We start from the raw sequence: 6,065 nt of genomic DNA, 5'->3' as shown, positions 1-6,065 counted from the left end.
ACATTCACTCTATTACTTTATAATATTCAAATTTAGCAGTTCACTTTTGTAGTTTAAAATTGTAGTTCACATTATAATTTTAAGAATTTACTAATAGACATTTCCAACTTCCCTGTGGGATTGATATCTAAAACTCCATTAGAACTCTTTATTACTCGAGCAATACGTATACTTGCGTTATTTTTAGAGAATTTGATAGTTTAAAGAGTTATAAAAGATAAAACTATTTTCATTAAAGTTCTTTTTGTTGGGATTAATTTGCATATTTACTATTGTATCTGCCATGTGTTTTTTGTAATATTGAAAGATATTTGCAAAGTTAACACACTAAATCCACCCGCATCATTAGGGTTTTTAAAGAAAATCTTATAGTACTTGAAACGATATGTATACTTGCGTAGTACCTCTAGTGTGAAGTTTTATTATTATTTTTATATCGTTTCATTTATTCACACTAGCCGCTAAATATAAATTGGGACAATTTTTTTGGCAATATTTTGGAGATTAAAGATACACATAATTGCGGATCAGGTCAAGTTTTGGTGTCGTTGCTGGGGAAGCTAACGAAACTATTTAAATTGAGAAGGTAACGAAATTTTTTTAAAATTGACATTTTATTTGAATTGTATATTTTTTTAGTAAATTAAAATTAAAAAAAATTAAAAATCCAAAAAATATATCCAAAAATTAAATTTATATTTTATTTCTCTTGTGTTATTCTATTTTTTGAAATTTTATCATTTGTATGTGTTGTTCGGGATCTGAAGAATTAATACCCTATGATTCTGAATTATAACGTACTATAAAAAAATTTAAAAATAAGGAAGACTTCATTATTTTCAAGATATGACAAACACTTCACAATATAATATCGAGATTCAAAATGCTGAAAATAAATATCATAATTTACAAAATCCTTTAAGGGATTATGCAAATCCTATGGCAAAAGGGATTCACTTAAGCATTCAAACTCATGTTGTTACAGCTAACTCATTTGAACTTAAACCTGCAATTATACAAATGGTACAAAACAATCAGTTTGGGGGAACACCATATGAGGATCTAAATTTACATTTAGCAAGTTTTTTTTTAGAATTGTGTGCTACATTTAAATATGATGATATATCAAATGATGTTGTTAAACTTTACTTTTTCTTTTTTCACTGAGAAACAAAGCTAAGATGGGGTTAAATTCATTAGCATCGGTATCTATTAGAAATTAGAGAGATTTGGCATAAAAATTTATGGCAAAATATTTACCAACTTCAAAGGCTGCTAAGCTTATAAATGGAATTACATCTTTTACTCAATGTGAAGGGGAGTCAATTTATGAAGCTTGGGAAAGATTTAAGGAACTTTTTTGAAAGTTCCCACATCATATTTTACCAGACTGGTTAATCATTTAAACTTTTTATAATGGGTTAGTAGGATCCCTTAGATCTATCGTAAAACCATTTGATGAAGCCTATGCTTTAATTGAAGAAATGGCTACAAATAATTTTCAATGGCCTTCAGAAAGGGTAAATCCTAAGAAAGTAGCCAGTATTCATGATAATGATGTTATTTCAATGGTTACTTCTCAAGTTTTTGCATTATCTAGAAAAATAGAGCAAATTGGAATGAATTTTTCTTAAACACCTCATTTGATTGAAGAAAATTCATTATCACAAATGCTTGATTCTCAGTTGATTCTCAAACTTCTAAAATTATAAATGTTGTTAATAGACCCAATAACCCATATTCTAATTATTACAATCCAGGTTAGAATAACCATCCAAATTTTAATTGAAATAATAATTCTGGTGGTGGAAGTCAATAATGGGGGAAAAAATCAAGTAAACCCATTAGGAAACTAAAACTATCAGGGTAATTCTAACTTTAAACCTATTTATCCTCCTGGAGTTAATAGTAATCAACAAGTTAAGGAGAAGAAGTAGTCTACAGAAGAAGTGGTGTTACAAATGGGTAATCAATTAAAAAATCAAAGTGCTGCTATTCAAAATATATAGAATCAACTGGGACAAATTGTAATGCCCTTAGTAATAGACCTCAGCGAACACTTCCTAGTAATGTTGAGATCAATCCTAAAGATAAGTAAAGAATAAGAACAATTTAAAGCTATCCAACTAAGAAGTGGAAAGGAATTGAGTGTTGGTGTTCAAAAGGAAATTGAAGTTGAGAGAGAAGAAAAACAAACTGAAAAATCTGAAGAAAGTATTCCTAAGAAAATAGAAACAACTGTTTCTCCAACTAAGAATAATTTAGAAAGACCATCACCTCCTTTTCCTCAAAAACATATATAACAGAAACTTGATCAACAATTTTTATATTTTTTTAGATATTTAAAAAGCTTATAATTAATATTCCTTTTGTAGAAGACATAGAACAAATGCCAAGTTATGCTAAGTTTATGAAAAAAAAATTAAATAAAAAAGGAAGTTTGAAGATTATGAGATTGTTGCACTTAGTGAAGAGTGCAATGCAATAATTCAGAAAAAACATACCTAAATTCCTCAAAAGTTTAAAGGTCCTGGTAATTTCACCATACCTTGTGCAATTAGGAAAAAAAATGTGGAAATTTTATTTGAATTGGGAGCGAGCATTAATCTCATGTCATTATCAAAATTTAGAAGATTAGGTTTAGGAGACATTTCTCCCATTACTGTAACCCTACAGTTAATTGATAGATCTATTACATATCCTAAAGTGGTTATAGAAGATAAGCTGGTTAAAGTGGATAAATTTATCTTCTATGTTGATTTCATTATGTTGGATATGGAAGAAGATAAGGAAATTCCTATTATTCTAGGGAGACCTTCTAGGGAGACCTTTCCTAGCTGCTACCGAACGTGCAATGATAGATATGAAAAAAAGGAGAATTAACCATGAGAGTTAATGATCAAGAAGTAGCATTTAATGTAATCAAATCAATGAAGTATCTTAATAAATGCAAAGATAATAAACGTACAGAATGGATATAATTGATTATATGATTGTTAAACATTTTCAAGAAAGATGTGTGGTTATATCAGATCAAAAATATGAAGTAAATTTAGAACAAAAAGAATTAGAAAATGAAAAAGATTTTGAAGATGAATAAAGTGAGAAAGATATTGAGGAATTAAATTATGTTCAGGAAGAATTTGAAATTTTTGATATTACTAACAATAGCAAACGTGTAATACCATCTATTGAAAAATCTCTTGAACTTAAGATAAAGGTTCTAACTAATCATTTAAAGTATGAATTTTTGGGGAATTCATCTACATTACCTACTATTATATCCTCAAACCTAACTACAAAATAAGAAGAAAAATTATTAGAGACGTTAAAAAATCATAAGAAAGCCTTTAGATGGACACTAGCTGATATTAAAGGAATCAATTCTTCAATTTGTATGAACAAAATTTTAGTGGAAAATAATGATAAGCCTAGAATTGATCCTCAATTAATATTAAATCCTATAATGAAAGATTTTGTTAAGAAAAAAAAAATTAAAGTGGTTGGATGCTAGAATTATTTATCCAATTTCAGATAGTTCATAGGTTAGTCTTGTTCACTGTGTTCTTAAGAACGAGGGAGTGACTGTTGTTGCAAATGAAAGGAATGAATTAATTCCTACAACAAAATTCAATGGATGATGAATCTCTATTAATTATAGAAAATTAAATGTCATTACCAGAAAAATTCATTTTATATTACTTTTTCTGGATCAAATGTTGGATAGACTAGTTGAGCACCATTATTTTTGCTTTTTGGATGGAAATTCAAAATACCACCAAATAATTATTTCTCCTAATAATTAAGAGAAGACTACATTTACTAGTCCTTATGGAACATTTGCTTTCAGGAGAATGACATTTGGATTATGTAATGCAGTAATGCACCTACAACTTTTCAACAACTTTTCAAAGATGTATGATGTTAATTTTTGGTGACTTAATTATGAAAGGAATTAAAGTTTTTATGGATGACTTCTTAATTTTTGGAAATTTTTTTAAGTCATGTTTAGATCCTTTGACAAAGGTTCTAAAACACTGTGAAGAAACAAACTTTATTCTTAATGGGAAAAATGACAATTTATGCTTGTAGGAGGAATTGTGTTGGGACATAAGATTTCAAAGAAATTCATGGAAGTAGATCCAACAAAAATTCAAGTCATTGCTGAATTACCACCTCCTAGTAATGTTAGAGTAATTAGAAGTTTTTTGGGACTTGTTGGGTTCTATAGACGCTATATTAAAGACTTTTCTATAATTTCCAAGCCTTTATGTCAACTTTTAGAAAAGATACTAACTTTGATTTTAATGAGGAATGCTTTAATGCTTTCATTTTATTAAAAGAAAAATTTAGTCACTGCACCTACTATTATTTCACCTGATAAGACAAAACATTTTAAATTAATGTGTGATGCTAGTGATTATGCTAAAGGAGCTATTTTAGGGCAAAAATATGACAAAATTTTTAAAGTAATGTACTATGCTAATAAAACTCTTAATGAAGCTTAAATTAATTATACTACTACTGAAAAGAAATTATTAACTATAATATATCCTTTTGATAAATTCATTCCTTATCTTATTGGAACCAACCAATGCAAAACCACGATTAGTTAGATGGGTTCTTTTATTGCAAGAATTTGATTTTTAAGTTGTGGATATAAATGGTACTGATAATCAAATAACTAATCATTTAATAAGGCTGAAAAAAGAAAATGACAACTTTGTTAATGAAATTGATGAAAATTTTCCCGATGAACAATTATATGGAATTAATGAATGGAGAGTTCCGTGGTATGCTGATATATTAAACTATTTATTTAGTAACATTTTACTCTAAGGATTAGATAGCCATCAAATAAAAAAGTTCAATTATGATTCTACATATTATTTTTGGAATGACCCTTGTTTATATAAATAATGTAAGGATTTAATTATTCCAAGATGTGTACCAATTGAAGAAACCCAAAAAATTATACAAAAATGTCATAAATCAGATTTTGGAGGACATTTTGGGATTGACGAAACTACATTTAAAACTTTATAATCTGGATTTTATTGGCCAACACTATATAGAGATGTTAATTATTATGTAAAAACATGTGATAGATGTCAAAGAGTAGGTAAAATTTCTAGAAGAAATGAAATTCTCTTAAATTTTACTCTGAAAGTTGAAACTTTTTATGTTTGGGGTTTAGAGTTTATGAGACCTTTTATACCATATTTTTGAAAAATCAATATTTTAATAGTTGTGTAATGGATTGAAGCGGTTGATCTACCTCGCTGTGATGTTAAAAGTGTAGCAAAATTTTTGAAGAAAAAATATTTTTACAAGATTTGGAGTGCCGAGAGTAATCATTACAAATGGGGAAATTCATTTTAAGAATAAAATAATTGAAATATTAAATCAAAAATATGGGATCAATCATCAAATTGCTACAGCTTATCACCCTTAGACTAGTGGTTTAACATAAGTATCCAATCAAGAAATTAAAATAATATTTGAAAAGATTGTAAATCCTAATAGAAGAGATTGGTCTGTTAGACTTGATAATGCATTATGGGCTTATAGGACTGCTTACAAAACTCATATAGGAATGTCACCTTATAGGCTCATATTTGGAAAAGCTTGTTATTTATTGGTTGAATTAAAAATAAACTAGGCAATAAAAGAATTTAATTATAAGTTAAAGGATACTGGAGAAAAATTATTATTTCAATTAAATGAGCTTGACGAGATGAGAAGTGAATCTTATGAGAATGCAAGAATTTATAAGGAGAAAATGAAAATAAGGCATGATCACGGAATTTTTAACCTGGACAAGAAGTTATATTATATAATTTAAGATTGAAATTATATTTGGAAAAACATTAGTCCAGGTGGTCAAGTCCATTTATTGTGGTAAGAGTTTATCCAGATGGAGTTATTGATATTGAAGATCCTAAGACTGGAGAATAATCAAGGTAAATGAACAAAGGTTAAAATATTATATAAGTGGAGATAGTCCTACATTTATGGAGATCTTAATGATGGTTTAACCAGATTAAAACATTGGATATGTCGGG

The sequence above is a fragment of the Phalaenopsis equestris genome, unplaced genomic scaffold, assembly GCF_001263595.1.
Source record: "Phalaenopsis equestris unplaced genomic scaffold, ASM126359v1 Scaffold000184, whole genome shotgun sequence".
Classification (NCBI taxonomy): domain Eukaryota; kingdom Viridiplantae; phylum Streptophyta; class Magnoliopsida; order Asparagales; family Orchidaceae; genus Phalaenopsis; species Phalaenopsis equestris.
The sequence above is the reverse complement of the archived record's forward strand: the minus strand, read 5'-3'. Positions refer to the sequence as shown.